The following is a 13,126-nucleotide window of genomic DNA, read 5'->3' as shown; positions in this document are numbered from 1 at the left end:
AGTATATACAGGGCCTAAGAAGCTACCCTGAGAGACACCCAAAACAAAGGAGACTGATAGGATCCGACCCATACTCTAAAGTACTTGAGGATGAGGAAGTGTGTAAAGGACGGATCCGAACGGCAATTCTTCTTCTCAAGAGAGGATGCGATGATGCCAGCAACACTATGGCACAGTTAAACAATGGAATGGTGACGACTAAATCCAAATTTATTTATAGAGGAGATTTTCAAGGAGCTTACCAAGAATTTGCAGTAAGCTGAAGGGACAGTAGGATGTCAGAAGATGCGGTTTTTAAGGTTTAGAGATATCAGCAGTTTATACTGAGCTACCCTGAGTAACGCCCCAGCCTGCTTTGTTCAAAGGAGAGTAAGAGGATTCGGCTCATACTCTTAAGTACCTGGCCAAGTACAATTTGAAATTGAGGAAGAGGTGTTTGGTGACCTTGTTTAACATAAGTTTCCACTAGGCGTTGCCACTACTTCCAGGCAGCACTCAATGAATTGCAGCACCCCTGCATATAAACAGGGGTTCTATCTCGATGAGATCTCATTACTCACTAATGGAAGTACTCTCAGGTGGCCGCAAGCTACTCGAGTCCGTTTACTCGCTCCTACATCGGCATTATCAGGTTCATCTACACCAGCCATCGAACTTCACAGCTCCGCCCAACCAGTCTTCCTAAAGGCCACCGAAAATCTCAGTTACTAAAGGTACAAATGGTGTCCTGATGTTTCCAGAGCAAACTCGACCGAAAGCCTGTTCGATGATGATCAACACTACTGTAGATGGGTGGAATGATTATCAAGATTTCAAGATTCGTCAGTAAACATACGGGACAGTGATAATTCAGGATGTTTGTTGGTTTTAGGGATGGTTATGTTAGGCCACCTCCTTCTTTCAACTGCACATCCCCGGAACCTTTCTGGAAATATCTCAGGTGTTTGATACATACTTCCTAGTGTCCACCCATTACACTTGCACCCTACAGCAGTCCTCACCTTTCAAACCTTCAATACCTCACCATTCTTCAGACTATCTTAGCTGTAACAGCCAAACATTATCTTAATCTATTTTTGCTTTTCTTTGTGTTGCAGAAATATCGATACGAACGGGCAAAGGATGCCAAAGAAAAATAGACGCTAAAAAATCGTCAGAAACAGTACCGCCTGTAGACAGTGGTTTTCGATGTACGGAATTTGGAGATACAAAAAAAGTACAAATAGAAATATTTGAAAACAAAATACAAAATCACCCACACAATTATACACACGCACATAAAAAAAAACACATTCTTGATATCATACAAGCCGTCCTGTCAGGAACAAAAAAATATACAGTCATACAACTGTCGAGTCTTTTTAATACTGTTGGATTTTTACTTTTTGACAGGTTTTATTTTGCTTTTTTTGCGTTTTTTTTTTCAAAGCAAATGATCAAATAGTACAAGTCTTGAATCTTTGGAATAGTTGGTTATGAGGGAAAAAATTAATAAGACTGATATTTTAATACATTGACCAACATGTTTTTCCATAATTTTTGATCTATTAAGTTAAGAAAAATTGAGACTTTTCTAGATTTTATCATGAAAACTATACGAATGACGACATAGTCTTGGAGTGTCTACTAATATTTTTGAGGGTATTAAAAGCCTGGCCAATCGCGGTTTCATGTGTAAAGAGTTAAAACTTGTAATCGGTCTGTTTTTCGTCACCTTTTAGAGATAAATTCGGTTGAATTGCGAAGGCTCACTCTGTCTCACAATCAGAGCGAAACCAAACGAGGGGATTCATAACCGATTAAGTCATTAAGTTGTAAATAAAAGGTCTAAAAACCAACCAACATGCTAAAAGCGAAGAAGTATTTCTTGTGAAGTTGATAAAAATTGGTTGTTATTAAACCATAAACGAGAGGATGGATAGCAAATTTATAATAGAAAGAATCCTTCTTTGGCTATTTGCCGGATAAATCAGAAAGTAAGCTTTAATTTTTTTGGCTCCTAGTCACATTGAAAGGGTTTACCCAAACATCCAAAAACTCCAAAATGTAGGCAAACAACCTGACTATATTCTGTGCAAGAACAGAAAGGAGTTCTGTGAAATGAAAAAACAGACGAACTGAGGACAACCTGCAAGACCTTCTAAAGCCCAGATCCCATATTTGGGATAACAAGGACTGAACTCAACATCTTAACTCAGAAAACTCAGGGGAGTGTTAGGGCTATATACTGGTTACTGTCATCTCGGAAAACGCCATTATATTTAATGCTGGCCCTTGTAGGTTATTCCAGGAGGAAGAAACTGCCTCGTTCAGAATTTAAAAGATGTGGACAAAATAGAGACAGTAAACCCATGGTTAAAGAAATATTGACAAAACTAACAAACAAATTGCTGCCGTTAGAGAAGGTAAAACTCAGGAGAATATTAAGGCTTGTTACTACCATCTCATGGTCAGGCGAAGTAACTGCCCAATGATATAACCTAGGATATCAAGACGACCCACAAAAAAAAATTATTGCCGCAATGACAGTCAATGGCCCTTCTACGTTGTACAATAATGATTGGGTCATCTGAATTGAGCTAAGGAACTAAGAAAGGTACAGCCAAAAGGCTACAGTGCTTGGGAAATACAGAACCGCCCGCTTCCTAGCATACCATCATCATCATATTCATCAAGCACTGTAACCTTTTTGCACATTGTACTTCTTTAGATTTTTCTGTGAGGTCGCGGTGGTATGATGAACCTGTCCTCGCACTGTCGAATGTTCCGAATGGAGACAATATGGCAGTTGTTTATATCTCTCCAAAATCTCAACTTTAGTTCAAACGTTTCGACTTTTGTTTCATTGTAATAATAAAATCCTGACAGACTGCAGCAAATTTCAGGGTCTTTTGTGTGCTTTTTTTCATATTATTAATAAAGCGGGGGTGTCTTGCATGGCAGCATTCTTGGACACTTTCTATTCACAACAACCGACTTTCCTTATATGCTATTTTTATGACGACTATCATTACTCATGTTGATTCCCTAGCTAGTCATAACATCCAACCCCATTTAGATCTTTAACTAAAAATTATGAAACTTATTCCATCCTCGAATACATTTCACAATTTTCAGCCTTAGAAATGTTGAAGAGAGACAATTCAGTTGTGCTTTAAAGCTTTCCCTGGAGCTGGAAACTTTGAACTTTTGCGCTCTCGTGTAAGACGTAAAGGCTAAGTAATAAAGACTACTGATATTTTTATTTAGCATCGTCGTTTCATAATTCTTTAAATTGTTAATTTACGCGAAATCCTCTTCGTTCGGTTTCATTCTCTTTTCGTGGAGACGAGGGAACAATAAAACCGTGGGAGAAAAAATTGCCGAAAGGTAACTTTTGATCAGTTTCCTTTGTAAAGAGTGTAATTTTATCGGCCTTTAAAAACTATGCCGATTTTCATACAGTAGGTGTAGTGTTAGTTTCAACGATAACGTTTTAGTTGAGATTGGTTTTTGTCCAAAAAAAAAAAATTATACAAAAATAAAGAACGAGTTTGTAGACTCAACTGTGGAGAAAAGTTATTTGTATATAATATAAAGTGGGATGTATCAGTTTTTGGTTAATCAAAAAAAGTACCTATGTTTTATTTGTAAGCTTTACACATATTTTTTATTCACAGACAGAAATTGTGGAACACGGATTTTACAAAAATGAACACAATGCCTCAGAAGAAAAGTACTTTAAGAGGATTATTTTTGCTCACTTTTATGTAATATATTTGTATTTCTGTTCCAACTGCACAAATATAAAAATGTATACAGTTACCTTTAAACGTTGTTATTTATTTGTTATTAATTTATACTTTTGTAAATATTTGTTAATAAATTGACGATTTCGACATATTTTTAATACTCATTCCTTTCCCTTTTGAAATGGCGCGCATTAACACATCGTTAGTGTATGTAGTACTTTCCAGGTAAGTAAATTGATGAAGCAGGACGAAAAATTCAGAAATTATTATTGAATAATAAATCTGCTCATTTTTTTCTATGCCCAGATGATAGCTCTTGAGCTTCCGTTGAAGAAAAGTACTACTTATTTGCCTGTTAGTCCATCCTGATTACCATAGAAACATCTGCCAGCAAATCTAACCTTCCATCATCCTTATCTATTACCTATAATAGGCAAAATCCTAGAAAGGCTGCTTAAGAACATTGCACAGATGCAAGTGTACCCCACGGAAGTATGTCAGGACCCATCCTTTACACACAATACCACAAACATTCCTACCCTTTCTTAAACTATCCGTACCGCATGATACTGCCATTCGTTTCTCTCCAACCTTAAGCAATATTTTACCCACTATCTGATCATAAAATCAAACTTAGCCAACAGATAGATCTCACCAGTGGTTCCTCTCTATCGAACTATCTATCCTGCTATCGCACAGACGCAAGGAGTACCCCAAGGTAGTAGCTTGAGACCCGTCGTCTACACAGTATACACCGCTGACATTCCTCCCCTTTCTGAAGCTATCACTTACGCGGGTACCAACATCCTTGCTCTTCGCCAAAACAAAACCTTAAAGTTCCATAACCTATATAATAACGTCGTCTTTGTCTACCCCTTTCCCCCTAAATATCTTAAGACCCATCCTTTTCACAGTACCACAGACATTCCTACACTTTCTGAAACTCTCCTTAACACATGATACTTCCATCCTATGCTCTTCATCAAAACTATAAAACCCAATGAAAATTCCCATACCATAAGCCATCGACCCGTAAAGAATGCTCCTGATTTTGACCGAAGCGCAGTAAAAATTGTTCGACACTTACATAAAAAGGCTGTCGATTTCTGTCCTAAGGATATTCCCCCTCATCCGGATCCAAAGCATAAAAAAACCTGTCATCCATAGGAGCCCTTTTACGCACTATCTGATCGTAAAATCAAACTTAACCGACTTATACAAGTCATCTGTGGCTCTCATTATCATCCTCCTAACGCACAGACGGAGAAGTAATACAAGGAAATATTATAGGATCCACCTTCGACATAGTATACACTTCAGACATTTCTACCCTTTCTGGAGCTATCCTTACCACTTACTCTGGTGATACCAGCATCCTTTACTCTGGTAACAAAACCTTTGTTCCGGTACATAAATTGGTAACGTAAAATATGCACAACTACACAACCTTCCATCATCTTAAGCAAAAACTTATTAAAACTATTTAAGTACATTCTCGTTCTCCATTCCCGCACCTCCTGATCACCAGTTGTTTGGCATCACATGTTCTCATTCTATTTTTTAAATGTAGAAGGAGAGCGGATACGGCTGGAATCTTGAGATTTAACCGACAGATACAAGTCATCAGTCAGGGGTACCCCAAGGAATTACCTTAGGACCCCAGTATACACCACAGACATTTTTTTTCTGAAACTATCCTTACTGTCAACTCGGATGATATCGTCATACTTTGCCCTCCTCTCCACCGAAACCATTCACACCCGATGAAGTATCCCATATGATAAACCATCTAACACTAAAGAAAGTTTGACCTAATTACAGCAAAAATCTTTCGACATCTACCTAAAAAAATCTGTAGTACTCCTCACCTACATTTATAATTCTGTCCTTAGAACAAAATACTTCCCACCCAAAGCCTTACCTACCTATACCTCATAAACTTCCATCATCCTTTCGTCCAATCAGTGTATTGCTTACAAAAGGCAAAATTCTATAAAAACTGCTTAAGCACATTCTCTCCAACCTTCTGACCTCTTCTGGTTCTAGACCTTCTCATTTCATTATTCATCACCCGCTTTTTTTCTGTTTCAGTGTATTCCTAGATATGAAGCTAGCCTTCGATCGTTATGGCACTCAGTGCTATTCTGCAAATGTAAGAGAGTTCTCCCCTTTTACCTGCTATCTGATCCTAAAAGTATTCCACTGATAGACCCGTTCAAGTCATTAGTGGCTGGGGTGCCCTAATTGTGTATCTCAGGGCCCATCCTCTATACAATATTCCTACGCTTTCTGAAATTATCCCTTCCGCCCAAAACGAATGATACATCCTTTACTCACCTCAACCTCTCTCCTCTCCACCAAAACCAGTCACACTTAATGAAGTTAACCGACAGATACTTCGGTGGTTCATACCGCCATATTTTGCTCTTACAAAAAACCTACCATCTCAACGAGAAAGCTTCCATTGTCAGGTCACAAATCATGTCACACCCTTTGAGCAGTGGTACAAGTGGTGGAAAATTACAAACATACAAGAAAGTTAACATGTCACTTTTTCTAATCTCGTCTACTCCGTTCTGTCTCACCTCATTTGTCATAAATTGCCAAATGACATATATTTAACCAACACACGACTTCTTAAAAGACCGCAGGTCAAACGATCAAAACTGACTCTTCGGAGACCCATTTGGACATACGGCGTCGAACTCTGCTGTTCAACTAAGCGTTTCAACCCCTAACCTTACCATCTAGAATGACCTTAGTATCCCATATGTCCTTGAAATAGCCAAAACCAACTGCAAGCAGTTTCCCAGACATCCTGTCAGATAAACCCTCATGTCAGAAACCTTTCATCCATGTAGCGAATCCGACTGATTAAGCCACTGGCCTCCCGACCTTCTAGGTCATGTGATGTCGCATACATCAAGCAACAACTGCAATTACAACCAACTGCATGTACACATGTATAAATGTAATGTACAAACTACAACTAACAAACAAAATTGAGTTTATTTAAGCGAAATTGGCGTAGATGTAAATAAATACAGTTAAAAAAAGAAAACCTTGTTCAAAAGTACAAATAAACTCACAAGAAAAGAGGATCCGAATAAAAGAATTTTTACCAAACAGATTAAAAGGAACAAATAAATAAAATCTTCCACGAATGGGAAAAACTATTAAAAAGTTGATTGATTCAAAATTTCATATTTTTCTTTAGTCTTCTGATGAGATGTAATGAGATGAAATGTACCTTTATATGTGTGTGTATATATAATATCGTGACTTTAGGATATAAGCAGGGAGAGGCAAGAAATTGTCTCAACCAAGAAATACAGTTGGCGTATTCAAAGTGGGTTCTTTGACTTTCGGCCAGAATACATGATTTTTTCCAAACCTACCTCCTTGAAGTACTCAATGCTTAAAAAAAACCTTACCACATGTAAACATTCTTCTCGAAAACAGGCCATATTTTGTGGTTTGTAGCAATTTTGGGCAAGACGAGATGCCACCTTGTGCATCGCTGCCATTCCACTCTTTATTCTTTTTCTTCATTATTTGACTATTTCATGCTCAGAGACGTGAGATTTCACTGAAGCTTTTTTAGTGTTAGTAGGTGGAAAAATATTAGATTCCTGTTCGGTGCGTTCTTGCCAATGGGCCTAGGAGCCGTCTGCCAACTGGGTGGGCAGTATAGCTTCTTCACATTTTGTGCATGCGCACCTTCCAATAGGGTACCGACCAACCTTCATCATCAAAATTTCATATGCCGGTTACAAGGAATTGACCACAGACAGACAGACACACAAACCAATAATTGCTGATACCGTGAATATCGCTCTTTTTGAATAAAATAAAAATGAGTAATGTAATAAAAGTAATGCGGGTTATATTCATTTCCGAAATACAATTAAAAAGTGATACGATCTTGGTTAAAAATAATTCAGGAGCAGTTTTGAAATGTTCATAAGGAAGTCGGTCTAAACCAGGTACCAGGGTAACACATTCCTCTAGAATCAAAGCGGTATGTTACAATATTGAAATATTGGAGTTCTATTAAAGAAGAATTGGATGTTTTCAATAAATTCAAAAGGGCGAATGAAGCATTCATAGTCGAAACGGATATTTTTACCGATAGTAAACGAAGAGTAAGTGTAAGTACTTAGAGTAAGTGTTGTTCCCGCGTTGCGCTGCTTTTATCACCCAACCAATCATCCAATCAACTACTATAATCAGGTATGTCATAGTAACGTCCAAATCAGACAACAAAACGTCACCAATTTTTGTTTTTATAACTAAAGGCGTCTTCGTTGTACCGTGATAATAACTGCTTAGACCAGATAGTCTAAGCAATAAAGTTAAGTGGTCTGAATAGTTGTAATCCTAGTTTGAATTTTTTCACTAACTGTAGGCAATGACTAGATACACAAAACAAATCAATTAACAGTACCTTGACCGGTTATTCACCATTTATGACTTCATTTAATATAACAAGATCGTCATCATCAGCCAGTATTAGAAATTGAATTCCCCTAAGTTTTTGAAATGAATCAGTTCAGAGAATGCAGCAATATTGTTATGTGTATGGTGTTATGCAATGTGTTATGGTATTGTCACCTATCGACATTTCTTAGGAAAGGATTTGTTCAGTCCCTATCGTGACATTCGTGTTGCCCATTAAAATGAAATTTTTACCACAATCACTATTTAAAAAATTATACGAAGTTTCAAATGCCCTATTTATTACAATTTAAGTATGCAAGCACAATAAAAAGAGTTTATTATCAAAATCCATTACAATTATAAGATATAGTTAAATAAAAACATTTATGTAAGGTATTGGTTGAGATAAAGAAAGCCAGTGTTATGAGCGGGATTCGAACCCACAACCTTCGGCTAAATACGCCGCTGCTCTACCGCTTGAGCTATCCTGACTTCGATCCACTCGGACACCAACTTCCCATCTTAACCACACCTCTCGAATTTTCCCTCCTTTTTGCCATTTTTCGAATTTCGTGTAATCTATCCGATCCTCGGCGACAAATGAAATGGCCACGGAGAGCTTTAGTGAAGATATAATTCGTTTTACTTATTAAATCCTTTATATTTCGTGGTCCGATTGACCAAATAACTTCTTTCAATTAATTAATCTTTATTAATGTATTGTAATGTAATTACCAGAATTACAGAATTGTTAGAGAAACAAAAAGCAGGATACAAGGCATAAATAAACAAAATCTTCCACTAATGGAATAATCTATTAAAAGTACAAATCACGATCTAAACATAATTAAAAATATATTATTACCACTTGAGCTATCGTTAGTTACTTCTTTCAATTAATTATCTTTTCTATGTAAGGTCTTGGTTGAAACGAAAAAGTTAGTGGCACGAGCGGGATTCGAACCCACGACCTTCGGCTAACTGAGGTGGGAATTTGGTGTCCGAGAGGATCGCAGTCAGGATAGCTCAAGTGGTAGAGCAGCGGCGTATTTAGCCGAAGGTCGTAGGTTCGAATCCAGCTCGTGACACTCTTGACTTTTTTATCTCAACCAGTACCTTACATAAAGATTAATTAATTGAGAGAAGTTATTTGGTCAATCGGACCACGAAATCTAATGGATTAAATAAAAAATTAAACTGTGTAAAACAATTTTACCAAATATATTGATAAAGAAACAATGAAGAAAATATCCAATTCAGTATGGAGTAATCCTCCTTTTGGGTTGATCCCTTCTTGTGTTGAGTTTGCATTCGACGTGGCATCGTTTTTATGAGGTTTTGAATGTAGTGCTGTGAAAAATTTTCCTACTCCTCCAACGGCATCTAATTCCTGCAAATTCTTTGGCATCAATTGGCGACTTTTTACGTTTTACGTTCTTGCGTGCAACTCGTCCCAAAGCTGTTCAAGGGGGTAAAATCGGGACTGCATGTTGGACACTCTAAATATTGAATTGATGCCAGTTCCAAGTAGTCACCAACGATGTTTGGGGCCTTGCAATGTTACCCATAAAAATAAAACTGTCGCCAATTAATGGCACATAAGGAACATCTTCTACTTATAACACATCTTCAGTGTATCGCGCAGATGTTAGGAAATCCTCGATGAAGATCGAGGTTGTTCGACCTTCCATAGAAATTCCTGCCCAAAACATAACACCACCACCTACATAGCTTCCCCAGAGTGAAAATGTTCGGGGATAGACTGTTCTTATCCAAACCCACTCCCGGCCATAAGAAGACCTCAAACAAAACCTCGACTCGTCTAGCGAAAATTAACCGAGCTGTTCTGTGCCTTGTCAGAAGTTCTGGTGCAGTGGCAGGCCTTCTCCCATGTAATCCAGCTTCTGAAAGTCTGAAAGTCCGTCACCAGCTGAGAATCCATTTCGATATTTACAACTGTTATCTGTTTACCGTCTGACAAAGCTTCGAGTGAAAGAATGTTTAATACCTCTAATTTCTCTTTTCACTTGCGGGAAATCCTATTGGTCCAGCTCAATAACAGTACGTTCGCCGACAATAAACAATCCGGAACTCAGGAGGCTGAATTGCAATGTACCGCAACTGATAACAGTAGTTAAGCCCATATCCTCGGCTCCTTCCTTGTACTCTAATTCACGTTTGAAATCCAACTGACCGAGGTATTCTCAACAATTCTAATCTCAACTTAGAACTAACTATATCGTGCACTCCGGTTCAATTCGAACATCAAACGGCCTATATTTGAAAGAGTGCGTTAAAGTTAGTACTACTAGTACTAGTAATTTCAAGGAAAAAGACCACTTTCAACTACTCACTTCGACAAGGAAAAACGAAGCATTAAGTCCTCTTTCCATGGACTCTGAAACCATTGGTTTGCACTCACACCAGAAAAAGAAATTGTCGGATTCGTATGAAATCTTCAGGTATAATGCGGATTGCTTTCTAGATGATCCTCTATGATTTAACAAATACGCATGCGCGTGCATAACAAAATTTTCGGATTCGTATGATTTCAGGGATCATGCGGATTGCTTTCTAGATGATCCTCTATGATTTAACAAATACGCATGCGCATGCATAAGAAAATTTTCGGATTCGTATGATTTCAGGGATTATGCGGATTGCTTTCTAGATGATCCTCTATGATTTAACAAATGGGCATGCAAAAAAAATGGTCGAATTCGTATGATTTGTTTAATTAATTTGTTTAAATTTATTTTTTGATTTTTACCAAAATGTCTATATGGACGTTTTTCTAGGTGACAAATCAAATATACTCATTTTCTTGTTAAAAAAAAATTCAACCTAATTTGCTAAGTCAATCGGTCGCAATGGCTAATTGACCTAGCAGTGGCGTAAGTGATGTGCCCAAAGGATCTAGATATTTTAAGAAGATTAATTGCCTGCGTACTTTTATATTCCAGTGTTTCACATAAAAATTCAATACTCTTCTGGAATTTATTCTATGTTATTACAACCGTTGAAAAGCTGAATGTCCTTTCTTTCGGCCAAAGTTAAAGAGGTTTAGATTTGATAACATTAGAAGTGAGAAAAATAAGGTTAAAATCAACAAACACTCCCCGGATAACTGATAAACTACTTGGTCGAAAAATATTAAGCACGTGTCCGAGCGTATTTGTCAATCGCGTACGTGCCCTAGGCGTAATTTTAAGCCACCTTTTAAAGTGATTAAATATGAATTTTTATAGCACACAGAAACATTTTTGGACTGGATAAGCCAGGTGCAAGGTTTATTTTTTCTACGAAGCCCCGTGCTTTTACCACACTCAACGCGTAGTCCTGACCTTGTCCTTCAGACTACCATCTCTTCCAGAGCTGTTATTTTCTTAATATGTTCAGTATCAGAAGCATCGACCACTTTTTCACTCACGCTGTGGATCAAGGTATGGTCTAGAAGAAGAAATTAAATTCAGTTGTTACTGCCAAGCTTTCGGGAAACTGATACAGTCCTTGGCAATGTTGGGTTAAGGTTCAAGGAAATTTGAGATCGCCTGTAAAAAACTTAAATATGCCAATCTGTACACATAATTAAGATTGTTTTACCCCGATAATGACCTTCAAATAGGTCGATAGCTTGGCAGTAACGACTGAATTTACCTGCTTCTTCACGACCATACCTTGATCCAGAGTGTTCGTGATTTCTTTAATAAGCAAAATCTTGAGTATGAGATTTTTTCGATCAAAATCCAAAAAGTGATACCAGGGGTCTCTAGATTACAATTAACCACTGATTATTGCCCCAGTATTTCATACACCTTCAAATCGTAAAGAAAAAACTGCAGGCGTTTAAGACGAAAAATTTGTTTAAACAAATTTTTCACTAAAATTTTTATTCAGGGGTTTTTCGGGGTGCAGAAAATGAATATCGACTTGGTTTCATGTTAAAAAATTATTTTACCCTACTTCGCTACCAAAACTTTTTCTCTAAATGTACATGATAGATGTTAGGGAAAAGATCAGGCCAAGAAGTAAAACAGTCAAAAGATCAACCCCATCAGTCTAAAAAAGACGACGCATGCGAAAAAATATTTGTTAAACCGGCGACTTAATCGGTGGTCCCATCCCTGCTAACAGATGGAACGTAAACAATGGAAAACATCTGCTTGCAGTCTCTACGGATGGAAGATGCCCAGTATTCGTTACTTGATTATCGTTAATGGAATTTAGAGGTATTGAATTTCAAACAGGCTGTGTTCCACCCTCCATCTCCTATGTCGTCCAATGAAAAATCGACTGAGTTGTTTATTTGATTTTCACATATAAATCGAATTAGTCCGACCAAAATTTTTAAAGTTTACAATTTTTTTAAAATCTTGAAATTACAGTAAATCATACTCAGTAGTTACTTTAGCCTCCAGACTCACCTTGTTCGCCAAAGCGTGTATTGCCTTGCCATAACCTGTTTTTCCCATTTTTGCGACGACAGGTTACTTTAGTATCACCTTCTTCCACTGCAGGCTTATAGATCTATCATGGAATTGTAAGTTTCAGATTCCTATAGAGAGAGTTTGTATACGACTCTTGACAAATTTTTCTGGTTTTTCTTTAAAGAAAGGGAGCAGATGTAGGGAGGAGGCAATTGCCAGAGTGGAAAGGTCAGTTCTGCATGACATTTTCCATTTTCTTATGTTGTTTAAGTGGCAAATCACACTAGGATGTGAAAAAACTAGATCATTAGAGACGTGATGAATACTCATTATTTTATATTGAAAGAAGTGTCCCATTGTTAAGAAAAGGAAGTAGTCTGTCGGAGCAAAGTCTAGGTCTGCATTAGGGATCGTTTCGCTTTTCTAAGATGTTAGAAAACAAATTACAGTCGATTGTGGCAATCTTTCCGTTATTTCATTTAAAAAAAGTCGCCAATTTTTCTTTTTTTTTCATTTAACGGTACCACT

General features: G+C 37.4%; 1 protein-coding gene across 5 annotated transcripts in view; it reads left to right on the top strand.

The window, feature by feature from the left end:
* The window catches only part of LOC106661091 (homeobox protein SIX2-like), a 32,135-nt gene extending 28,324 nt beyond the window's left edge, over positions 1 to 3,811 (top strand). For 2 of the 5 annotated variants that reach the window (XR_001339631.2, XM_014384244.2), the window contains one exon: positions 1,098 to 1,293. The gene's annotated coding sequence lies outside the window, so the exon portion shown is untranslated. Of the gene's footprint in view, positions 1 to 1,097; positions 1,294 to 3,659 lie in introns of those variants that run through there. The other 3 variants (XR_002910919.1, XR_001339632.2, XM_014384245.2) reach the window with 3 other exon arrangements.
* Positions 3,812 to 13,126: the final 9,315 nt, after the last annotated feature.

Source organism: Cimex lectularius, unplaced genomic scaffold (assembly GCF_000648675.2).
Source record: "Cimex lectularius strain Harlan isolate CLEC.00 unplaced genomic scaffold, Clec_2.1 scaffold60, whole genome shotgun sequence".
In the NCBI taxonomy this organism is placed as follows: Eukaryota; Metazoa; Arthropoda; class Insecta; order Hemiptera; family Cimicidae; genus Cimex; species Cimex lectularius.
Note: the sequence above shows the minus strand (reverse complement) of the source record. Positions and strands in the feature narration are given on the sequence as shown.